This window comes from Oryctolagus cuniculus, chromosome 6, assembly GCF_964237555.1.
Source record: "Oryctolagus cuniculus chromosome 6, mOryCun1.1, whole genome shotgun sequence".
In the NCBI taxonomy this organism is placed as follows: Eukaryota; Metazoa; Chordata; class Mammalia; order Lagomorpha; family Leporidae; genus Oryctolagus; species Oryctolagus cuniculus.
Genome location: NC_091437.1, coordinates 19,409,762 through 19,436,194, shown reverse-complemented (window position 1 = coordinate 19,436,194; position 26,433 = coordinate 19,409,762). Strand labels below are relative to the sequence as shown.

At 42.9% G+C, this 26,433-nt stretch overlaps 1 long non-coding RNA gene across 1 annotated transcript in view; it reads right to left on the bottom strand.

Annotated features, from left to right (window-relative positions):
- The window catches only part of LOC138850137 (uncharacterized), a 354,420-nt gene that overhangs the window by 102,165 nt on the left and 225,822 nt on the right, over positions 1-26,433 (bottom strand). The window contains exon 3 of the long non-coding RNA XR_011389711.1: positions 15,601-15,654. This is a non-coding gene — a long non-coding RNA (uncharacterized lncRNA). The remainder of the gene's footprint in view (positions 1-15,600; positions 15,655-26,433) is intronic.

Here is a 26,433-nt window from a genome sequence, read left to right as displayed (position 1 = left end):
GCACTTGGGCCATCCTCCACTGCTTTCCCAGGCCACAGCAGAGAACTGGATTGGAAGTGGAGGAGCCAGGACTTGAACCAGCACCCATATGGGATGCCGGCACTGCAAGCTGCAGCTTTACCCACTACACCACAGTGCCAGCCCCGACTTCTCTGTCTTAATCCAATTACTTCAAAACATTAATCCAGAGAGCGTATGACGGGTGAGGCATTCTAGAATTCTCTTACAGAAATCTCTGCAATGAGAGGTAAAGGAGGATTCTCCAAAACTTTCTGTGATAAGCCCAACTATGAAATTCCACAGTGTTGGGGTTGCCACTGTGGTGTGATAGGTTCAACCTGCATCTGCAGTGCTAACATCCCATATGGATTCCGGTTTGAATCCCAGCTGCTCCACTTCTGATCCAGCTCCCTGCTAATGGCCTGGAAAAGCAGTGGAAGATGGCCCAAGTCCTTGGGCACCTATGTCCATATGGGAGAACAGGAAGAATCTCTTGGCTTCAGATCAGCTTAGCTCTGGCCATGGTGGCTATTTGGGGAGTGAGCCAGCAGACTGAAGACCTCTCTCCCCCTTCTGTGTGTGTGTGAGTCTGCCTCTCAAATAAATAAATCTTTGAAAAGAATTCCACATTTTAGTTAGAAAATCAACCATTCACTGGTTCATGTTCTCCTGAATTATACCAAGGTATAAGATAGACTTCAGAATTTGTAATGTCTATTTATTAAATGATCGTAGGTCACTTATTATTGTTTTGAGTAGTATGTAGATGATCATAAATGAGGCCACGTATGTAAATGCCTATGGGTGTGCTACTAATAGATTTCTTACATCAGAAGTCTCACTCACTGTATTTTGATTTGGCACCTCTTACACATGTCTAACGTGGCAAGAAATACCTATACTATAGAAATATAGAAGATCTGAAAGTATGCACCCATATGAATTGCTGCTACAATCTGAAAGAATGAACATGTTAAATTCATAGAAATTTAGGTCAATAAAAAGAAAGCACTTTAAAATGCCATCAGTTCAGGAGCAGAATAGAGATTTATCATTGTAGCAGAGATGGTTAATTGCTTCCCAATTCCCATTTGCCTTCTGCCTGTTTTTATCTGGGCAGTTTGCCACCTAGCTAAAAGCCTGTATTCCCCAATCTCCCTGACTGTGGCAATTCCTTGCCTTCCATCCTCTATAAAATGCAATGGAGGATGTATAAGTACATATGAAAAGAATTATTAGTAAACTTACTCTCTGTTGTACCAACCTGGAAGATGATGAACCTTGCCTCTCAGCCAACAGTCTCCCTTACATGACTTGGGGAACGAGGGATTAGGGGAATTGGAAGTGACTTATATTTGTTTAACATGAAATCATATGAAGAGGCTTCAAAAGGGTCATAGGAAATGCCTATTATGAAATAATTATGTGTGTACTTCAAAATTTTTAAAGCCAAAATGATCTTTTTTGTTTCATTTTTCTGCGCACTTTTAGAAGCTGCTTCATATGTATCTGCCTGTTTCTTATCACTGGCCACAGCAAAAAGGTGAAAACAGCAAACAAATCTAGAACCCTCTGTCACTCTGCTGAAGGTCTTTTGCTGCTACGAAATACTTATGACAAGAGACCCTGCTTTTCTGACACTAGAGAGGAGTGAAGGGAGCGTGTTGATGGAAAGAAGGGTCAGACTCAGGTTCAAAAACCTCTACCTCCTCTTGCCAATTCTGATCACAGATGTTATTACAGTATTTAAATGCTTTTGCTCAACTTGGTACCCCAAATCTGAGTTTTGTGTCTGCCCTGTGCCCCATCCTCCTGTACACATCTCCCAGTTCTTGCAAGCTTTAGCATCCTGTAATCATTGAAGACTCAAACTTACTGTGCAGCTCTGCAATGTGAGAAAGCTGGCGTTGGTCCCTGATTAAATGGCATTGCTTTATTTCATAAAACTGAACATGCTAGTCATAAAATCTGGATCTAGACACCAAGTGCAGACCCTAGCCTTAAGGTTATTAAAAAATTCTCCTCATTTTTATAAACAAATATGCAGCTGAAGCCCAGAAAGCTTATGGGGCTTGTCAAAGATCGCTTTTCTTGTTGGCCAAGAAGACTGGAACCCATGTTTCCTGCCTCCTAAGCAGTACTCTATCCTATACTTCATAAACTGGTGTCTCTTAGAACTCTTACCAAAGGAAAAAAATGGCGCATAAACATCCTTTATATTACTTGTCCATAACAACGCTGTGTAACAAACTGTCCAACATTCCGTGCTTTAAAGCCAGCCGTTTATTATCACCTATTTGCAGATCAACTGGAAAGGCCCAGCTTCAGACCCTGGTGCCTGGGCGATGCTGGCCAGCTCTCTCTCAGTGGACTAACTGGAAAATGAATTTCTCAGTGTGCAGACAGACGCACAACAGGCACAACACCTGATGTCTTTGTGATGTATCCCTCTCGCTAAAACAGGTCGCACCATCAATCCCCTCTCTGTCACCAGGATGGGAAAATACACTCCATGCCACCCACTGTGAAAGGGGGCCCAGCAAATGATGGAGCAGGGTGTGGGGTTGGGTAATCCTTTCCATAATCAACAGCAAGTGCACAACTAGCATAATAATCCATTCTGCCATAATGTATTGCAAGAAACGGAGTTTTTACAGACACATATTTCATGCAGTCAATGAGTACCATGGGTGAAGCTCACAAAAAAATTTTCACAATCTTTAAAATTCTTTCAGGCGATAACACTTCCTAGAAGAGCCAGGTATAATCCAAACCATGGACGTCTTTTAGCAGAGAAGTGATAAAGAAGGCAACAGCTGAAAAATGAAAATCAACTGCCTGCCATGTTTTTAAAAGCATCTCAGTTAAAGAAGCAGATAATATATGCTTTAAAAAAAATAAAATTGGTGAAGATGGATGAATATCAAACAATTTTAAAATGTCAGTGAAGCAGAACTTCGAATAATAAAATAGGTTCATAACTAAGCTAAACATTTTCCTTTTTTAAAAAAGATTTATTTATTTATTGAAAGGCAGAGTTACAAAAAGGCAGAGGCAGAGGCAGAGAGAGAGAGAGAGAGAGAGAGATCTTCCATCTGCTGGTTCACTCCCCAGACAGCCGCAATGCCTGGAGTTGGGCCCATCTAAGGTCAGGAGAGAGACACCTCTTCCAGGTGTCACACATGGGTACAGGGGCCCAAGGACTTGAGCCATCTTCTACTGCTTTCCCAGGCCACAGCAGAGAGCTGGATTGGAAGTGGAGCAGCTGGGACTAGAAGCAGTGCCCATATAGGATGCCGGCCCTGCAGGTGGCAGCTTTACCCACTAGGCCACAGCGCTGGCCCCAGCTAAATATTTTCAGGAGCATGTCCATAAGGTATATTTTTCATGCAATGTCATCTGTTTGTTAATAAAGTATTATTGTGACATTTCGTCATATAATTGTCAGAACATACGAGAGATAAAAGCTTTCTTTTATGACACGTTAAGGATTCAATTTGACAGGAAAAAGGTAGATAGATTTTTAAATTTTTTGCTTATACTTTGTCAATATCATGTGGGTAAGCTTGCAGGAACTCTCTAATTCTGAGGCTTACTTTTATTTCAAAATAAACTGTTCTGTGTTGTGACACTCCCGAAATTTTATAATGTACAAGTCCTTTTAAAAACATCTGGGCCATCAATGTGGCGCAGTGAACTAACCTGCCCCTGCTAACTCCATCATCCCATATCAGAGCACAGGTTCAAGTTTTAGCTACTGACTAATGTGCCTGCAAAAGCAGAGAATAGCCCAACTACTTGGAACCCTGCCATCTACATGGGAGACCAGGATGGAGTTCCTGACTCCTGGCTTCAGCCTGGCCTAGTCCCTGCCCTTGTGGCCATTTGGGGAGTGAACCAGTGGATAGAAGATCTGTTTCTGTACATTCCCCTGTTACTCTGCCTTTCAAATAAATAAATCTTGAAAAAAATTGATTTTTGAGTGATTTCATCCAAGCAGCATTTTAAAAACGTTTTTAACTGATACATTAAAAGTGCACATTTATGGGGTGCTAGGTAATGTTTCCTACATGCACACACTGTATAGTATGCATTCAAGGTAAACACATCGATCTCCTTGAATATTTAACATTTCTTTATGGTTAAAAAATAATTAAAACTTCTTTTTTCAAGCTTCTTCAAGAGAAAAATGCAGTCCATTTCATAACCTATAGTCACCCTACTGTACGGAACTTCTACTCCCCTCTAATTGTAACTCAGGACCTATTAATCAACCTCTCTCCATTTCTCCATCCTACTCTCCCCAGCCTCTGGAAACCCCCATTCTATCCTCAAGTTCTATGAAATGAACTTTTTGAAATTCCACATAGGAGAGAAGCCATGTGGTACTTGTCTTTCTGTGATTGGCTTATTTCACTTAATACAATGACCTCCAGACCCATCCAGGTTGTTGCAAATGACAAGATTTCACCTTTTTATGGCTTAGTAGTATTCCAAGGTGTGCATGTACATTTTTCTTTATCCATTCATTAGTAAATGAACACTTAGGTTTTTCTTGGCTACTGTGAATGGTGCTGCAATAAAACTGGAATTGAACACGTCTTTCCAACACACAGATTTCATCTCTCTTGGATATACACCCAAGTGTGGGACTGCTGGACCATGATGAGGTAATGCTGTTGTGTGCGTGTGTGTGTGTGTTTTGAGAAATCTCTGCACTATTCTCCACAATGGCTGTACTAATCCATTCTGAATAACAGAGTACAAGGTTTCCCTTTTCTTCACATCCTGGCAAATACTTGTTATCAGTGTCTTTTTAATAGCAGCCAATCTAGGGGCCTGTGCTGTGGCATAGTGGGTAAAACCACTGTCTGCCATGCCAGCATCCTATATGGGCTCTGGTTAGAGTCCCAGCTGCTCCACTTCTGATCCAGCTCTCTGCAGTGGCCTGGGAAAGTAGTAGAAGATGGCCCAAGTCCTTGGGTCCCTGCACCCATGTGGGAGACCCGGAAGAAGCTCCTGGCTCCTGGCTTCAGATCGGCGCAGCTCCAGCCGTTGAGGCCATCTGGGGAGTGAACCAATGGATGGAAGACTGCCCCCCCCGCCTCTTCTTCTCTTTGTAAATGTGACATTCAATTAAAATAAATAATACATCTTTAAAAAAAAATAACAGCCAGTCTATCTGGAGGGAGGTGCTACCTCATTGTCCTTTTGATTGGCATTTCCCCGACTAGTGACGCTGAGCGTTTTTCATGTACCTGCTGGCCATTTGTACATTCTCCTTGGAAAAGGTCTGTTTAGAGCTACAGCCCGTTTTTAATTAGATTGTTTGAAGTGGTTTTTTTTTTTCTCTATTGAGTTCTGTTCTTTATGTATTCTGGTTATTAACCTCTTGTCAGATGTGTAACTTGAAATATATTTTCTCCCACTCTGCAGTTTGCATTTATACTCTGTTGATCATTTCCTTCGCTGCGCAAAAGCTCCTCAGTCTGAGGAAATCCCATTTCTCTACTTTTGCTTTTCTTTCTGAGCTTTGTGAACCTGGGCCCAAAAATCCGTGTCTGTTCCAACATCCTGAAGACTCTCTCCTACGTATCTTCTACTAATTTCAAAGTTGATGATGTCTAAAATTTAGGTCTGAGTTAATGTGGGATGCACGTTTTCATTTTATTTTCATTAGTTATAATTCCCTTTTTCTAGAGGAAAATAATTTCTATGAAGATATTTAATGACACTTCACACTTATCTTGCCTCATTTCCTAAATTTGTTTCTCAAAAGTGCAGTTAACGTGGGTCTTTGTGTGATAAACCTTCGGGGTTTTTTTTATGCCTCAGAGTATTTTTATTATGTGTCTTCATCTGAATGGTAATTTGACTGGACATAAAATTGGATAGAGATCATTTACTCTTATACTTGCAAAACATTAATCCTTTATCTTCTTGGCCATAGTATTTCTAGGAAAAAATTCAAGGTTAATCTAAAGCTTTTTCCTTTTTGTAGGTAATCCTTTTCTGAAATTAAATGTCTTTGTTTTTGAAATTCTTAAATTTCTCTCAGTAATTCTATGTGTGGATTTTTTTCTTTATATTTTCCCTAGTCCACTATTAGTAAAATTCTCCTTTTAATTCTAGGTAATGTATTTCCATCATTTCTTTAAATATTTCCTGCTCTTTTTTTTTTTTTTTTTTTTTTTTTTTTTGGTTTTACATTTTTCTCATTGGGGACTCCATTATACTTTTTTTTTTAAAGATTTATTTACGTATTTCAAAGGCAGAGTTACAGAAAAGCAGAGGCAGAGAGAGAGAAAGAAAGATCTTGCATCTGCTGGTTCACTCCCCAGAGGGCCTCAACGGCTGGAGCTGCGCCAATCAGAAGCCAGGAGGCAGGAACTTCTGGGTATCTCACGTGGCTGCAGGGGCTCAAGGACTTGAGCCATCTTGTACTGCTTTCTCAAGTCATAGCAGAGAGCTGGATTGGAAGTGGAGCAGCCAGGATTCGAACCGGCGCCCATATGGGATACCCGCACTGCAGGCAGGCAGCTTTACTTGCTGCACCACAGCACAGTCCCCCCCCCCCCCCATTTAAGAGATTTATTTTATTTATTTGAAAGACCGAGTTAGAGAGGTAGAGCCAGAGAGAGAAAGAGGTCTTCCAACCCCTGGTTCACTCCCCAGATGGCTGCAATGGCCAGAGCTGAGCTGATCTGAAGCCAGGAGTCAAAAGCCTCTTTCGGGTCTCCCACGCAGGTGCAGGGTCTGAGGACTTGGGCCATCCTCCACTGCTTTCCTAGGCCATAGCAGAGAGCTGGATTATTAGTGGAGCAGCTGAGATTCAAACCAGAGCCCATATGGGGTGCTGGCACTGCAGGCCAGGGCGTTGACCTGCTGCACCACAGCGCCCGCCCCCCATTTTACCTTTTATTGCTATCATTCATACCTTTTTATCCTTTCCTTTTATAATTTTAATTTTTTATTACTTCTTGCTGGCTTCTGTAGGATCTCCCAATCCAAGTTTATAAATCTACTACATTTTGGCCGGCGCCGCGGCTCACTAGGCTAATCCTCTGCCTTGCGGCGCCGGCACACCGGGTTCTAGTCCCCGTCCGGGCGCCGGATTCTGTCCCAGTTGCCCCTCTTCCAGGCCAGCTCTCTGCTGTGGCCAGGGAGTGCAGTGGAGGATGGCCCAAGTGCTTGGGCCCTGCACCCCATGGGAGACCAGGAGAAGTACCTGGCTCCTGCCATCGGATCAGCGCGGTGCGCCGGCTGCGGCGGCCATTGGAGGGTGAACCAACGGCAAAGGAAGATCTTTCTCTGTCTCTCTCTCTCACTGTCCACTCTGCCTGTCAAAAAAGAAATAAAAAAAATCTACCACACTGGTCTTCAGTTATAGTGATCACATTTTTCATCCTTGTTCCGTACTTCAAATAATAAATTTTTCATGCCAAATATTTTTATCTGATTATTCTTTATGATTCTAGTAATGCTTCATACTGTTGATATTATCTCTTACTTCATTAAATTTACTATGCATATTTTAATAGGTTCATATAATAAGATGATGATGTAGTAACAGAAAATGGCTTAATGAGTACAAAGACTGCAATAGGTCCAGATAAGGCTGCAGGACGATGCCAGGTGTTATGGGATATGAGCAGTTATAGAGTCAGAGGTGCCACCATCACGTACATGAACCATCTGGAACGCGGCAGCCCAGCCGGCCAAGACAACAGGCAAAGAGCTCTGGAGACTCCTTTACTGGCAATGACAAGCCTCACCCAGCACTGAAAAAAACATTCCTTTCACTCCTACTAGCAACAAGATCCTGCCTAACAGTAAGGTGGTAAAGAGTGACTCTCCTGGTTGTCTGGACAGAGAGAACATGTGATGTGAATGTGGATGAATGTTGCAAAGCCCTGGCCTCCCAGCAATGCCAGTATCTCTGCCTTAGGAACAGAAGCGGTTTCTTTTATTGTGCTTTTGTTTTTTTAAGTACTTGAATGCCTCAGGTCACTGTAAAGCTAATTATTATTATTTTTTTGACAGGCAGAGTGGACAGTGAGAGAGACAGAGAAAGGTCTTCCTTTGCCATTGGTTCACCCTCCAATGGCCGCTGTGGCCGGCGCACCGCGCTGATCCGAAGGCAGGAGCCAGGTAGTTCTCCTGGTCTCCCATGGGGTGCAGGGCCCAAGCACTTGGGCCATCCTCCACTGCACTCCCTGGCCACAGCAGAGAGCTGGCCTGGAAGAGGGGCAACTGGGACAGAATCCGGCGCCCGGACGGGGACTAGAACCCGGTGTGCCGGCGCCACAAGGTGGAGGATTAGCCTAGTGAGCCGCGGCACCAGCGTAAAGCTAATTATAATGGTTGATTTTTTCTATCAACCCGGCTCTGCCACGGTACAGAGAGTCAGTCAAAAATTATTCTGGATGTTTCTGTGAAGAAATTGTCACATGAGGTCAAAGTAGACTGCCTTAGTGGAAAAAAGCCTGATGTCTCCAGAGGAAGAGGAAATCCCGCCCGTAGATTGCTGCGGGTCCGAATGGCGACAACTCATCTTGTGTCTCTGAACTCCCCTGTGGATTTTGGACTCGAAACCACAATTAGGAGAGCTAGTTCCTTTAAATTCTCTTGGTTTCTCTTTCTCTCTTTCTCTGTCTCTCTCTCTACATGCACACATACAAAAAAGTTTCTAATATGTCCATAGAAATGCATATTATGGAAAAATTGTGTAGTTTTCAATTTTTTGGCACCAAAATAATTTCACCTTGTAATTTCATTTTTCCACAAGCTTCTTGCTGCTGCCTCGTGTGTGTGGCATGTGTGTGCATTTACACCCCGCTGGGTTTGTTTCTCCAGAGAAGACCGCCTAATACACAAAAGTTTGAGTCATGGGCCTCGGAAGTAGATGCTCATAGATTGTTGTAAATAGCAAGAAACACTTAGATTTCATCAATCAGTTGAGACTGCTGAGGCTTTCCACTCCATTTCCAGGCCAATATACATGACCGACAGTAACTTCTGAGTGTGGTGAGTGCCGGCTGCACCTGGGTAGGAATGGTGCCCAGGAATGCTCCTCCAATACATTCTACCAACCCCATCCTGTACCAGGACACAGGGAGGCCCACTGCAACAGGGACATGCCTTACAGTGCTCAGTGCTGACAAGGCGGGGGGAGGGGCTGGAAATGTACCAATCCAGAAAGTGACATGGAGAAAGTCACCAATCATCATGTGTAAAGCTGTAAGAAGAGAATTTATTTTTCCTCAACCCTTCATCAAAGTTCCCTGAGTCTAGAAATATACCCAAAATTCAAAATACACAATGTTGATACAAATTATATAGAATAGGACTTACCAGATGTCCTGTGATTTATAAAACAGAAAAATAACAGTTTCAGGACTATGTCTGGCATAGTAGGTTGAATCCCACTTGGGATGCCTGCATCCCATCTCAGATGGTTGATGTCATGGCTGCTCTGCTTCTGATCCAGCTTCCTGCTACTGTGCCTGGGAGGCAGCACATGAGCGTGGACCCCTGCCACCCACATGAGAGACACAGATGCAGTTCCTGGCTCCTGGCTTCGCCTGGCCTGGCTCTTGCTGTTGCAGACATTTCGGGAGTGAACTGGTGTTAGAGGTTCTCTCCCTCTCTCCTCTTTCTTTCTCTCTTTCTCTCTCCATTACTCAGCCTTTCCAGTAGATAAAAATAATACACAGCTTTTAAAAATAAGAACATGTCAGTGTATAAAGTTGAATGTTTTATGATTTAGCTACCAATAAAAATAAATTTTGAGCAATCACATGATAAGAAAGATGAAAATATCTTTCTTAAATTGTGGTTTTGTATATATTTGATTATACAAGAGCTGAGCAGAGAATGATGCTACAAAAACAGGAAAATAGTTTTGTAGGGATATGTCAACTGCTAATTAATAAAAATATTTTTCTCAATTTAAGGATGTTTATGACACCAGTCAGCTTTTAAAAATATATACTTTGTTGTGATTTCTTGTGTCCTCCTAAACCAATATTCACTTTCACACTTGACTTTGTACTTTTAATTTCATTTTTCTTGGTTATAAAATGGGATCTGAAATTGTATGATCTTCCGGTCTTGGTGACGGATCTTGCTCTGCTCAGACACTCTTCCTGTGCCGGTGAACCTACGTTGACCTGGGAACATGTGCCTCTGTGTGGTCAGTGGGGAATGGCAGACGACACACTGATTGAAGTGGCGCAGGTGCGTTGGCGAGGCAGACCTGAGCACACAGGTACAGTGTCTTTGGGACTTTCTGACTGTCATGGCAGGAAGCAGCCACTCCACCAAGATGCCTTTAAAGTCTCAGGTGAATCAATAAAGGCAAGTACACCCTGCTTCACAGGCTGTAACCTGTGGGCTTTAGTGGAAGAACAAATACTTGAGACCAGCTGGTTAGTCTGTGCGAGTTCCTCAAGCACCACATGGAAAATGGAAGTAAACGGTAAGCTTATTTTGGGGCAAAATGTCTTGAAATTCATGAACTTTTGTTTATCCTACGCTTTTCCAAGAACTTTGTGAAGATCCCCTTGTCTGCATGGATTTCAATGTGACTTCTCAGCATAGTCAGCTTATTTTTGGTTCTATTTTACAGCAACTATGTGAAGTACCCTTGTGCACCTGTTAGACTCCTGACTGCAGACTACTTTTTGCACTTCCTTGGTAGTGCTCTCCACACTGGCAATGGTGTTTCCTGTAGTCTGCTGGCAAACGTGTTGGGCCATAAGAAAAAGGCAAGCGGAGCTTAAAACCCTTTCTTGGCTCAAACTTTAGCAGAGAAACCTGGGGTGGGAGTGGGATTATTAAACATACATCGCTGGGCTGAGTTTTTTACTCAGTAGGTTTAGGATGAGTCAGTAGTCTGCCTTGCTATTAAGTTCCCAGCAGATGCTGATGCTGTGGGCGTGAGGATCACACGTACAACCATCTTGCACCCATTCTCCCATCCACCTCCTGGCTTTCCTGTGCCCCAGATGACTACTAACCATACTATCCTATGCAAATCAATTCTCAGACAGGCCTCTGTCTCATAGGGGATTTTCTTTGTTCCTCCATGCTTTTTTTTTTTTTTTAATGCTTTCACTGATTTTTTAAAAAAGGTTTATTCATTTATTTCAAAGGCAAAGTTATAGAGAAAAGAAGAAGAAAGAGAGAGAGACAGAGACAGATTTCCTGCCCATGGGTTTACTCCCTAAATGGTCACAATGACAGGAGCTGGGCCAGGCTAAAGACAGAAGCCAGGAGCTTCTTCAAGATCTCCATGTGGGTGCAAGGGCCTGAGCCCTTGAACCATCTACTGCTGCTTCTCAGGCACATGAGCAGGGAGCTGGATCAGCAGTGGAGCCGAGACTCAAACTGGCGCCGATATGGGATGCCTCGCATCACAGGTGGGAGCTTAGGCGACACCAAGATGCTGGTGCCTTCTCAATGCCTCTATCTTTTCTCCATGGCTAATTTTGGGGCATGGAGTCTAAACTGTGATATTTCACCATCTTGGCAAAACACAGATGGTGAAATCCACACCTCCTTAAACTTACTCCTGTCTCCTTAGTTTAATATTTACCTAGAATCTGGGCGATGAGTCATCCTGGTATTGCCAGATTCAAATGAAATAACACAGAAGTTACCTCGTTAGGCTCACTGACTAATCATGCTCAGTTAAGTAACAGCATAAAGCAACACCAGTACTGTGAAGTTGTCATCTGAAATCACGGCCAGCCTTGGACCGCCTCTACGACCGCAGGTTCCTTCTGGAAAATCCATTAAAATAAAAGGTCAGCTGACGTAGCAGGAAGTGGTAAATACTGTGAAGAGAGAGCAGAACAGCACAATAAGTTCCTAAAACCAAATGTCATGAGTCCAAAGCTATGGGTCTATGATTTTTCGACGAAAATTTTTCCAACTATTCAATGTTTGCTTTATGTTGGAAAAAGTCTTCAGAGTCTTGTCTGTACAGCACTGTTTTAATTATATGTGTAAGGTTTTTAAATCTAGTCATTTATATAAATGACATGCATAATAATCGATAACAAAATAATAGTTTACAGGCAATGATTCATCTTAAAGGGGGAAATTGAAATTTTTTCTTCAGAGAAGGAAAATGTCAGTGAACAATAAAAGAAAAATCACATATTTAGTGAACTCTACAGTGAGACACGAATCTTGTCAAAGGAAAATTACTTCTTTACCTCAATCATACATTTCTGGTCGTGTTATATTTGTACTCTCTGCTTTCATGTAGGGCCCTTTGATTGCCCTAAGCTTGTCCACAAAAGTAAGAGGACAAAATTATATCTAAAACAAAAAAACTTAAGTAAGAAGTGATCATAAACTGCAAGGAAAAAATATAAAACATAGACTCATACAACATGCAAAGAATTTCTTGTGGAATTTCTCTCCTAGGACCCTGTCTCCTTCTACCCTACCCCAACACAGCAATCCTGCAGCACATCTATAAAACCCTACCCTGGTCCATGTAAAAGACTTGAAATCAACAACAGGGCTTTCTCTCCTGAAATCAGGAAGAGCTGAGGATAACTTCACAGCTCCTCAGGGGCAGCTGTCAACAGGGCAACACAGAGCTCTGTCCCAGAGCCTCACTGCCTGTAATGGAAGCTCCGGCCCCTTATTCCTGGACCTGTGGACCCAGAAGAGTGGCTGTGCAAGACAAGTGCCAAATTACGGTAATTTGGACTATTTAACAATATCCTGGGCACAGAAGATAATTCACAGGCATCTGTTGGGCAGAGCGAGGTTAATGATTCAATCACCCGTTGATTATGAAGGAATCTTCCCCTGCTAAAATCTGCGAAAGAGTAAGGCAGGTGTGCTGTTGTCAGTGTTGTTAGACTCACGGTTCCCCGGGAGTACGTTGTTTAAGCTAGTCTTGTACTCATCACAAATTATCGCACTGCTGTGGTGCAAGAGAAATGCCCATGGGATGCTAAATTTACAATTCCTGGATGCAGATTTAGTTAAAGGCGAATCTCCCCGCTGCGGTCTTGACAGATCCAAGTTCCCTTTGTACTTGTCAGAACTGTTGGTCATGACATTTCATTGATCAGAATATGACTTGCCTGTCTAAAAAGCCTCATGAAAGAGCCCCAAAACCCCAGTGAGCAATCCTCCCTCCGATATTATCTGTCTTTATTAGCTAAATGGCTGCAATTCTCAGCGACATTAGACAAAAAACAAAACAAACAAACAAACAAAAAAAAACCAAAAACCAACTTTTTTGGAGGCACAGCAAACTTTGGAAAGCATAAGGGGGGCAGAGGAAATCACTGGTGCGTGTTGCTTGCTTCCCAACTTTCCTTAGCTGCCATCAAATGACACAGCTCTGGGTCCTTAGAGAAAACTCGTCTTTATGGATACCTTTCAGTTTCCCTGAATGTGAATTCTCCAGCTCTCTGTGCTGTCACAAAGAGAAGCAGAGCAGGTGGACCTTCCCCCGTGTAGGTGCTGAAGGCAACAGCAACTAAAACGAATTCCACGTCCACAACACCAAACAGTACAACTCCTGCACTTCAGATGCACCGTGTTCTCAAGGCTCGAGATCAATTTTGTAACACACTTCACCTGCTCACTGAGAGAATGGCCATAGATTTTTATTTAAAAGAAAATCTGTTAGTAAAGGATCCAGAATATTCCTCCACTCCTTCCTGGACCACAGAAAAACCTTCCTCAAACATTCAAGTCCAGAGAAAAACCATTGCAATCATGTCATTCCCTCTGGGCTCCGTATTCCTGAGTGAGTGGAGGATTTATGAAAGCACAGTACCTTGGTTTGAATTCAAAAGAATTCTCAGTGTAGGTCTTCTGATGTTGTGAGACATCAGCGGTGAACATAATTTGTGAGATGGAAACCAGAGAAGGAGCTAAAAGAGTTGAAGTTTCGCCATTAGAGTGATTGGGTCTAAATCCCACCAAGGCAAATGGCACCCTTGAGTTGGTTCCTTCCAGCTTCTGGAAATTACAATCCTGGTCTAAGAAAAGACCAACTTTTTCCAAGGTCCATTTAAGTTTAAAGATGGTATCTAGGCCGGCGCCGCGGCTCACCAGGCTAATCCTCTGCCTTGTGGCGCCGGCACACCAGGTTCTAGTCCCAGTTGGGGCGCCGGATTCTGTCCCGGTTGCCCTTCTTCCAGGCCAGCTCTCTGCTGTGGCCCGGGAAGGCAGTGGAGGATGGCCCAAGTACTTGGGCCCTGCACCCCATGGGAGACCAGGATAAGTACCTGGCTCCTGCCAACGGATCAGCGTGGTGTGCCGGCTGCGGCGGCCATTGGAGGGTGAACCAATGGCAAAGGAAGACCTTTCTCTCTGTGTCTCTCTCTCACTGTCCACTCTGCCTGTCCAAAAAAAAAAAAAAAAAAAAAAGATGGTATCTAAGCGATTTTCCTTTTAAAGCCTTAAAAGAAAGATCACAGCCATCAACTATGATGGCATTTTCTTTTCTACCTTTGGCTTAAGGGATAACATTGAAGTAGTGGTTCTGCTTTTTGTTTTTGTTTTTAACTTGAAGACTAATCTCTCAGAGGCCTAAGAAACATTGAAAGATGGATGCAGTATGCAACATCTCCTTTTTCTCGTTCAAAATGGAACAAGTAACTACACTCCATTTTGATCTGTAGAACCTAAGAGTTGCATCTTCCCAGGTACCCCCTGTACACTTTACTATTCCTATATGCAAAGTATTTCAACAGGAGCGGGTAGAGGAAAGATAACAAAGCACCCTCTTTGCCCTGTGAGACTTTATGTTGTAATCAAATCACCAGCTAGAGAGTGTAGTATCCCTGATGTTCAGGCGCCCTGTGCCTGTCATCTAGGAAGGGAGGTAATGATATGCTCATTTTATACAGAGAAGAGCTTGGGTAACCTGTCCAAGGTCACATTGCTAATGAGTGCTAAATCGGAATTTAACTCCAAAAGCATCACATTAAGCCACCTGCCCACCAGTCAAAATTGAGTTATCTTCCAAGAACAACATTTACTGCCACCTCTTCCAGGTGCTCTTCTGTTGCAGCTAGTGGAATTCTTTTCCTTCCAATGTATGACTGCCCTTATCATATATGCCTTCTGAATTTTCATGAATTTCCCTTGAAGGGTAAAGATCTTCCACAAAGGATTATCGGATTTAACAAATAAAAATACAGGACACTCTGTATTACTTGAATTTCAGATAAACAATGTTCAGTGTACAAATATTCGAGACACACTAAAAATTTGTGCCTGAAATGCTACCTGCGCATCTTGTATAAGAGTACTTCTAAAAGTTTGCAGAAAATGAGACTGAAGGGTAAGTTTATTTCGGTACCAAGAATTTTTAAATCCCATGTAGGTTATTTCATAATATGCCTTTCCATAATCTTTCTGAAGATCACTTGCTTGTATAAATTTTAAAGTCTTTTGCGACAAAATAAACTTATCTTTTAATTCCATTTCCATGAAAGTTTAAAGTCCCCTTGTATTTTACCTAATACTCTACTACTCTGTGTAGCAGTTTGGTTAAAAATCAGACCAGAGGGTCAGATATATTTGTATTTAAATACTGATGCATTCACCTACCAGCCCCACGATTCAGGAAAAGCTGTCACCAAGTTAAAGCTTCAGTTTCCTCACCTGAAAAATAAAGGTGAAAATAATCTGTGGAGTATTTGTGGAGATTAAATGGGTTAATCCACATAATGATCTGTCAAGTACCAACAACATGCAAGTGTCCACACAGAACACTCCACAAGACCATCGCAGCTTTTTATCACTACATTTTGCTCTTGGAAATGTTCTTACTCTTATGGGGACCATGTTCATTTGACTCTCAGCATTGGTCCAACCTTTGACTTCCTCTCAGAAGCCCATGAAACACCCATTTTTTTACACAATTTTTTTTGGATACAATCGATTTGGTTTCATGAACTTTTTCCTCCTACTGTTGCTTCCAATCCCTTCACATTGAGATAACATGATCAATACTATTGGCCACACCCATTTTGGTGAAACCAGACAATCTGCTTTGTCGGGCATTCTCCACTTTAAAAATAATATTTGACAAGCTTTTCATCACTATATTTCCCCCATGTTTCCAAGATTCCTCATCTGGTGACTGTTAAAAGAAAACAATTGACAAGAAAAAGGAGAAACATTTCTATGAAAATCGCTTTTTTCACCAAGAAATGGAGTAGAAGAAATACGCTGGAGATGGGGAGTGAGAAAATGAAAAGTCTGTAAGCAAGCTGTCTCATGTGTCTGTGAGTGAGAGGGAGGAACTTGGAAAGAAAACTACAGGGAAAGAGAAGGAAACAGATTGAGAGACTAATTTAAAGCAGAATCAACTAAAGTAGAAATCTGAAAAAAAAAAAACAAGAGAGTGGGCCCTAAAAAGAGAAAGCCTGTGAAGAATGAGGAGAAATAAGAAAGACAGTAATTCATACATTTGACAAATTCAACTGACATTTCAAGGGAAATGCAGAGATTGTAAAACACCAAAGAAGGGTCTCTTCACCCAGAAAAAATGCAGATTCTTTTCCCCAGCCTTGACTCAATTAATTTCTTGACAAATCTGTAAACATTATTTGCATCTTATATCACATTTTCTCATTCCTTTTACAATCATCCTAAAGGATAAATAATTCATTGGAATACAAACGTAAGTTCTGTTCTTGAGTATTTTTCCTTCCTCCATCCCAAGAAAGTAGTTCAACTGCAATTCAAATCATCTATAGAAACTATCTAAAATAGTGCACAAAGGAAATACACTTAGGCTCCTTCAGCTATCATCATGCCATTCTATATCCCCCAGATACCATGTTCATGGAAAACAAATCTCTGGAAAATGAATGCATAGTAGTCCATACAAATTCTTTCCTGACAGGGCCAGCACTATGGCACAGCGCGTTAATGCCTAGCCTGGAGTGCCGGCATCCCATGTGGGCACCGCTTCTAGTCGCAGCTGCTCCTCTTCTGATCCAGCTTTCTATGGCCTGGGAAAGTGGTGGAGGAGCCCAACTGCTTGGGCCCCTGTACCCGCGTGGGAGACCCGGAGGAAGCTCCTGGCTTTGGATTGGTGCAGCTCCAGCCATTGTGGCCATCTGGGGAGTGAACCAGCGGATTGAAGACCTCTCTCTCTCTGTCTCTACCTCTCTCTGTAACTCTTTCAAATAAATAAATAAATAAATAAATCTTAAAAAAAAAATTCTTCCCTGAGATAGCCAGAGACCAAGCAATAAGCACAAACCAAAAAATGAATTGAAAGAAGGAATTCATAGGGATGAGTCATCACCAACTAGTTTTCATCGGCAGGTGTCTCCTGATGACCGTGAGTTTCTGTGTTGCTGTCATGGTGGGAACAGTATGCCAAAAACGAAGCCTCATTCCTACAGGATAGACAAAGAACAGACCCTGGCTGAAGCTGGGAAGCCAGAGGTCGACACCCTCAGGGCAAGGATGAACTGACATAAAAGCACATCATAGAGGAGATTGGCTTGCCTTGATAATGATAATCCCCTCCTCCGCCCCTGGGGCAGGCATTTAGCTTAGCAGTTAAGACATCTGCATGCCATACTAGAGAGCCTGGATTCAACACCCAGCTCTGCCTCATCACTCCAGCTTCCTGCTATTCAGGCCATGGGAGCCAACAAGGGGCTCAAGAAGTTGTGTACCTGCCACCATGCGGGAGACCCAGAACAAGTGCCCGGCTCCTGACTTCAGCTTGACCAAGTCTGGACATTGGGGACTGAACCCACGCATGTGAGGTCTCTGCTCTCAGAGGGATGATAGTTGAGATAGATAAAAGAAATTCCCCCTTGAGAATTTGAATCAAATAACTTAACTCTACAAAGGTTTATAATTCAAGGGCTAAGGAAAATATCAGTAATGAACTATTATTTATAGCAGTATTTTTATTACCCTTTATGTAGACAAAATAAAGGAACCTAGGTTGTATATGAATAAAACAAAAGGACACAATCATAAAATGTGCATTTTTGAGGCACCACAGTAATTTAATTATAGCCTCCCAAAGGCAAGGATTACTCTTTCTTGTTCAGGCCCAGTAGAAGCAGAGCTCACTGGAGGAGAGCCCATCCACTTTGGAGAGGAAAAAAATCCTGTCCTTGTCCTTTCACGACGTCTCCGTGGGATGCAGGGCACCGGAGCACCGCAGGGTCCCGACTCCCTCCTGACCTCACTGCCCTGAGTCTGATTTCAAGAGCATCTGTGGAGTCTCTGCCTATCCCAGTGCTGGCTTCCGAGCAAAGGCGACACAGCAGCTCATGAGAAATGGCCTGAGCCCAGGAGGAGGAAGAATGCAGTAGCGCACAGCAGGGCAGGGTGGAATGGGGGAGTGTGGTGGGAAAGCGGAGTTTGATGGAAGGAGGCAGCGCGTGCTTCTCAGGAAGTCCCAGGAAGGAAGCCTCAGGAAAACGAGTCCAAGACTCCGTGTGGCGAGACGAAGAGCATGGGTGTTGCAGACAGGAAACTTCGCGTGGGAAAAAGTACAAAGACGTGAAAGGTGCTTGCAGGGTCACAGGAGGACAAAATGCGTCACAGGGCACATCATTCACCAGCCAGATAACAGCAGAAGCAGCCGCTTCCCCGAGCGATATGAGGCTGGGCCGGGCAGAGTGCCCGCTTTGGGTCGAATTCTCCTCCACGGCCACGTAGGAGATCAACCACAGCTGACTCAGGAATACCAATGGATGCCTGGGGCTTTCTGTGCACGTACTCTGGGGAAAAATATATTATAACTGTTAATTTGGAAAGGTAGGAAGTGGTACTTGAGGTTACAATGTAAGAGTGCTAAGAAATTCAATTGCTCTTAACGCAAACATAGGCAGGGAGGACACAAGAGGATTTTGATGTACATACATACAAAATGAGTTCTTTTACAGCCCAAGAATCTGCTGGAGGTCATGGAATAGAAGACATGGCCCTTGTTTTTATTTGAGTCCATCTACATAGGAAGCCAAGATATTCATTTTTTCAAGCAGACTTTCTGATTACTTGCTGTATATCCACTATCAGGCGTGGTGTGGCAGACCTAACAGTGCAGAAAACAGGATCCATGTTCACGGACACTTAGATTCTACTAGAATCGCCAAAAACTTAAAATAGTCTCAAGGCAATTAGCTGAAGCAATTAAGCAAACCTGGTTTAACTGGCATTCTGAACATGGCGTGCATCAAGATGAGCTGGAGCGGGTTTCTGTTGGTGTTTTAATACAGAACTCAGGATTCTAATCACTAAGCATCTGTGCTTTTTAAGAAGTCTCCCTGAGGATCCTGCGCACACAGCTCAGTTTAGAAACAGTAGCATAGGCCAGTGCTTCTCAAAATACCTATGCCATGGTGAAGGTCCATGTGTTTGTTCACCTTTTTTCTTTTAAAAATTTCTAGGGGCCGGTGCTCTGGTGTAGCAGGTAAAGCCATCACCTACAGTGCCGGCATCCGATATGGGCACTGACTGGAGACCTGGCTGCTCCACTTCCCATCCAGCTCTCTGCTATGGCATGGGAAAGCAGTAGAAGATGGCCCAAGTCCTTGGGCCCCTGCACCCGTGGGAGACCTGGAAGAAGCTCCTGGCTCCTGGCACAGCTCTGGCCATTGCGGCCAACTGGGGAGTGAACAAGTGGATGGAAGACATGAATCTCTCTTTTTAAAATTCAATTAATTTATAGAAAGCTTTTTTAAAATAAATTTAATAGGTACAACTTTTGGAGTATAGCAGTTATTCCTCTCATACCTGCCCTCCCACCCCCTATCTGCTACTCCCTCTCCCATCCCATTCTTCATTAAGATTCATTTTTAATTATCTTTAGGTACAGAAGATCAGCTCTATACTAAGTAAAGATTTCAACAGACTGCACCCACACAGACACACAAAGTATAAAGCACTGTTTGAAGACTAGTTTTACCATTAATTCTCATGGTGCAACACATTAAATCTCTGTCTTTTCTTCTCTCTCTGACTTTAAAATAAATAAATCCTTAAAAAATTTTCTAATCCATGATAGATTAATACTTTTATAAAAATACAAATAAATGTAAATTGCCAGGCATGGGCACTGTGGCACAGCAGCTTAAGCTGTTGCTTGCGATACCCACCCCCCATCATGGAGTGCCGTGTTCACATCTGGCTACTTGGTGCTTCTGATCCCAATTCTTGCTAATGCACACTCTGGGATGCAGTGAGTGATGTCCCAAGTACTTGATTTCCTGCCACTCACACAGGAGACCTGGACAGAATTCCAGCTTCCTGGCTTTGAGCCTGTGATAGGCACTTGGGAATTAAACAAGTGGACTGAAGATCTTTCTCTCCCTTCCTCCCAACCTTCCCTCTCTCTCCTTCCTCCCTCATCTCCCTTCTCTACCTCCCTTTCCTCCCTCCTTTTATAAGTTATTTGGTATTATGTAAACATCTCAATGGCCTAGATAATAGAACAACACATCAATGAGATATTTAATTAGTTCATTCAGCAAACATTTTGGAGGTTTTTTGTTTACAACAGGAAGTGTAAAACAACTCAACCGCAGCCAAGATCACAGTAACAGCTGGTGAGGGACAGGGTGAAGAGCTTACCCCCTCTCCCCGACTCCATCTCCTAGACATGCTGCAGTAGTACTGAAGGATGACTGGCCTAATTAAGAAAAAAATGCAGCTGTGAGTCACCTGACGCCAGCCTTGAAAAAGCTCCAACTCACACTCCATGGAGAATGCTCCAGATGGAGAGAGTTAAGCAAGAAAGATTAGTTTAATGCTTTCATGAAGCAAAATACCTTCTTCAAAATTTTTGCATTTACTTTATGAAATTTCTATTTACTTTGTCCTGTTGCTAAAGGCCCTATTTCTTCCATGTCAAAGAAAAGGGATCTGGATTTTCTGATACTAGGATAGATATGGAATACAGCTTAAATGTTTTCCTATTGGCTTTAGGGAGATGTTGTATCTAAAATCTTCCAGTATCTTGATTTATCTGTAAATAATTTACAGTATTCAAACAGAGATCAATATGCTTCGCATAACGTAACAGAAAGCAGTGGTAACTTGCCTCAGGGACAAGATTCTAGAGCATCGTGGGACATTTGTAACCAGTGGTAAGAAGCTGGGGTACACATTTCTCATGCAAGTGCAGGTGGTGTGGGAGGCAAAGGCTATGAGAACGCTTTGGAAATGACGTGGGTCTGCAGTGATCTAAGCATTGCTTTCAGGATGGGAACAGCAGCTGGAGACAAAGGCTTGACAGAGATATTCCAGCCGCCTGAACATCGGTACATCTACGTCCTTCACCACCTCTGCGGGAAACATAGTGGAAAAACAATTTTTATCAGAAAGATGATAAAATACTGAAAGTGTCACATTCGGAACGTCTCTAGCTGAGACAAAGAACCCTCCCTACTTTTTATTGTGTTATGAATCTTTCTATTTCATAAGCATTTCCTCATCTGTAACAAACAACTTGAACATTTGTACGCAGATGTCAAGGAAGCTTCTTGCTTCATTACTAAAAGGAGTGTGCTCTTTCTACTCCCGTATGGCTTCATTACTTTAAAAAGACTGAAATTTCATTCACTCTTTTGCTATTCTAAGTATTTCTTGGGTGGAGATTCATTTCTGAAAGCAAAAACAGTTTATCCTGTTTATAACAGAAAGGGTTGTGAATTACATTATCAGAACTATTTTTGATATGTCTGTCCATTACAAGAGAATAGTTGGCAAACTCCCATTACTCCCTACAATTAGGAGATTGTAAAGGATATGTGAGGAGTAGGGAAAAGAAGACAGAAAGAGAAGTAATCATGGTCTTTGCACACTTCCATTTTCATTCTACATGAACTATGTGGAGTTATGTTTTCAGCTTTAATCATTCAGGTAAAACTAGTCCATCTAATAAGGGTCCTAACAAAAATTAAAATTGTTATTAAATCTCTTTATAATAACAACCTCTGACCTTTAGAAAGGAAATCTTAAGGCATCAGTTAAAAAAAAAATTGGGGGACGGCGCTGTGGCGTAGCAGGTAAAACCACTGCCTGTAGTGCCCACATCCCATATGGGTGCTGTTTCAAGTCCTGGCTGCTCCACTTCCGATCCAGCTGTCTGCTATGGCCTGGGAAATTGGTGGAGGATGGCCCAAGTCCTTGGGACCCTGCATCCTCATGGGAGACCTGGGGGGAGCTCCTGATTCCTGGTTTCAGATCAGCACAGCTCCGGCCATTGCAGCCAACTGGGGAGTGAACCAGTGGATGGAAGACCTCTCTCTTTATCACTGCCTCTCCTTCTCTCTCTGTGTAACTGTCAAATTAAAACAAATAAATACATTTAAAAAAAAAACTGCTCTGGTTTGATTTTTGTCTACTCATTTATTAGTTGTACAACTTTGAGGAAAGAGATTTAGTCTCTCACAAATTTATTTTCCTCATCTTTAAATTGGAGATATTAACAGTCAGCTCCTAGACTGGTACCTGGTACATGCTAAACACTTTGAACTCTTACTTGACATGGGTTCCAAAACAGTGAAGTAAGAGAGTATGTAAAATTTCTGACAATTAGTCGGGTTATAACCAAGACTAATTTTCCCCATTCTGCACCTCCTAACATCACAACCTTCCTTCCACTCTTTAATGGATCAAAATAAAAGAACTCAGTTGTTTAAAGGGAATCTCTGCCTCTCTCAGTTCTTCACTATAATCCAGACAGCAGGCAGTGATGCAGGTGGGCAGAGACAGTGACTGGAAATCAGGAGATCCCGCCCTTTCCTCTTCAAGGATTTTCTACACAGAAATGAACAACACAGCTCCAGACACAGCTGCCATCAGCAGATTCTTCAAAGCCTAGCCTGGCTCCATCTCTGCTGATCTCTCTTGGCCAACACTGACCACAGGAAGGATCCGGGCTCCAGCCACAGCAAGGCACAATCAGGCTAGAGCAGTAACCAGTAGAGAGGCTATGACGTCACTGGTAGGGCCTGGGAATTGAGCAGCAGCTGTCAACTCCTAGCTCCAGCCTTCCCTTCTCCAGCCTTTCTCCAGGCTGGGGCCTCTCAGGACCTTGCAGCCCTAAAAAATGCATTCCCAAGTGACTCATGGCTCACCATAGCACTTAAAATCGCAGGGATACTCCTGGCCCGGCGTGACACTGCACATGGGTAGACAGAGTCAGAGTCAGCTGGGGATGAGTAGCTGGATCCTGACACGACTGCCGGGGCTCCTGACACATCTTGGGCTTGCTGAAGTCATGGAAATGCATCATCACACAACGCAGTGTCTGCCATTATCACCGGCTTGACCCCTTCCATTGCAACAGCACTGAGGGAGCCCAGAAAAAAGAATACATTCACACATTGGTAAGGCTTGTGCTTCTTGACAACAGGGTTACATACTCAGGTCAAAGGTATTCTCACCTAAATGTGATACAGAGCAGTGACACAAGGACTGTGTTCCTTCTTTTCATGAAAATGGATAACGAAACAGCGCCTAACCAACTCCTCCGTACTGTTAAATGCACCTCTTGTGTAAGTCAGGTTCTAATGCTAGCTCCTACCCTTGAGTCAGATCTCAAAATGATCAGCATTCTATAACAGATATTTATTTACTAAAAAAACACCACATAGGATTTTGTATGCTTTCACTATTAAGAAATGTTAAAAGTTTAAGGAGATGAATCTGTTTATCTTGATTGGACATTACACTGAAACTTCACATGGTACCCCATAAATGTGGATAGTTTTATATGTTTGTTAAAATTTTTTTAATTTTTATTTTTTATTTTTTTTTTGACAGGTAGAGTTATAGACAGTGAGAGAGAGAGACAGAAAGGTCTTCCTTCCATTGGTTCACTCCCCTCATGGCCACCACAGCCGGCGCGCTGCACTGATCTGAAGCCAGGAGCCAGGTGCTTCCTCCTGGTCTCCCATGCAGGTGCAGGGCCCAGGCACCTGGGCCATCCTCCACTGCCCTCCTGAGCCACAGCAGAGAGCTGGACTGGAAGAGGAGCAACCGGGACAGAATCCAGCACCCCAACCGGGACTAGAACCCAGGGTGCCGGCGTTGCAGGCAGAGGATTAGCCTAGTGAGCAGTGGTGCCGGCCACTTGTTAAAATTTTTAAAGTAGGGGACAACACTGTGGAGTAGTGGTTAAAGCTGCCTCCCATGACACTGACATACAATATGGGTGCTGGTTCCACTTCCAGTCCAGCTCCCTACTAAGGTACCTGGGAAAAGCAGCAGAAGATGGCCCAAGTACATGGGTGCCTCCCACCCACGTGGGTGACCTGAATGAAGCTCCTGGCTCTTGGCTTCAGCTTGGCTTAGCTCTGCCTGTTGTGGCCACTTGGGGATGAAGCAGCAGATGCAAGACCTCTCTCTGTCTCTCCCTCTCCCTCCATTATTCTGATTTTCAAATAAATGAATCTTTAAATTTTTTCTAAATAAAAAAATGACAATCAATAAATTCTTTGTGTCTTTTTAACACCCATGAGCTGCCTATCATACCGTATTGGCTATAACCTCATTCTAAGCATCCATGAAGATAATATAAACAAAGGAAAACCTGCAGCTACTTCAAAATAATCAAAATATTCATGGGAGAATGTCATTAAAAGACATTTTTATTTTGGGGCAAAAGTCTTTGAAATCCATAAGTAGTTGTTTCAGAACATAAATTTTCCATTAACTTTTGAACGTCCCTCATGTGAACAGATTTCAAAAAAGTTTTGTACTAAAATAAATTTTTTTTTAATTTTCATTCCATTTTCCACACACTTTTTGAAGATCCTCCATATTTCTTGACTGGAATGGGGGGAGAGCAAGTCCCCTAGAGAGACAACAGGCCTCTCCACCTGTGAGGCACCTTTTACCAATCAATTAATAGGATGTGACATTAAAAAATGAATGCAGTGAGGGGCGGAGCCAAGATGGCGGAATAGTGAGGGCACGCACCAATAGTCCAGGAAAAGATGGTTTAATAAAAGTGGAGATATGGTAGCCTCAGGAAAAGGATCAGGGGAAAACTGCAGAGGAAACTCTTCCGGATCTAGTGGCTGTGACTTGGAGGACCTACGAGGAGAGCAAGGTTGCCCACCGCGTGGAAGCCGAGCCGCGGGAGTTGCCGGAGTTGCCGGAGCTGCCGGACCCGCTGGACCCGCCAGAGCTGCAGAGTCTGCGCACCAGCGCTGGAAGGGGAGGTGAGACAAAAACCTCTCGGTAACCGGAGACATTGGCGGGGAAAAGCAGAAAGAGCCTGCAGAGAACGAGGCCTGAAACCCCATTGGGGAAAGTTCACCAGGCTGGCTGGAGGAGAGAAAAAAATCGAATAAATAAGGGGAACCAGCACGGACATTTAGCCTCTCTCTCCACTCACCTTACAAAGCCAAGCAAGACAAAGGGCAGGCGCCATTTTACGTAAGTAAAGCGGTGCACGCCATCTTGCATATGTAAAGTGGGTGCCCCTCATTAGCCAAGCAGAAAAACCTGACTCTGGAAAGCAAACATATACCCACAGGGGCCAGATTTCATACATCAACTACTCTCAATTCCACTCAGCTGTGTGGAATTACTTCCCAAATGAGTCAAAAAAAAAAAAAAAAGAGAGAGAGAGAGAGAGAGCGTGCGAGAGCGAGCAAGAGAACAATCAGGGTGAATCACCTTTGGCACACCCTTAACCCTGTAGAACCAGAGCTCTCTGTCCACACCCATCACAGCCTCTAAGGATCCATCAAAAGCAGACAGCCCTCTTAATCTAGAGTCACAGTATAATGAGAAAAAAACAAAGAATATCTCCAATATGCCAAACAAACGCAAAAGCCGAGGTAACAAGAACAAGGAGGATACTATGATGCCCCCTAATGAAATAGACACCCCAATTCAAGATTATGCAGATGATGAGATAAAAGAAATGAAAGAAGCAGATCTCAAAAAATTAATATAAGAACATTAAGAAGTTCTCAAAAACAAATTCTCAAACTACAGAAATCCTTAATGGACAAGATAGAAAATCTCTCTTGTGAAAATGAAATATTAAGGAAGAATCAAAATGAAACGCAGAAACTAGTAGAACATGAAACTGTGATAGTGACGAGAAATCATAATGAAGTGAAGAATTCAATAGATCAAATGACAAACACATTAGAGAGCCTTAAAAACAGAACGGGTGAAGCAGAAGAGAGAATATCAGACTTAGAAGACAGAGAACAGGAAAGGATACAGTCAAACCAAAGAAAAGAAGAGGAAATTAGAAATCTAAAAAATATTGTTGGGAATCTTCAGGATACTATTAAAAAAAACCAACATTCGGGTTCTAGGAGTTCCTGAAGGCATGGAGAGAGAGAACGGATTAGAAGGCCTTTTTGGTGAGATATTAGCAGAAAATTTCCCAGGTTTGGAGAAGGACAGAGACATCCTAGTACAGGA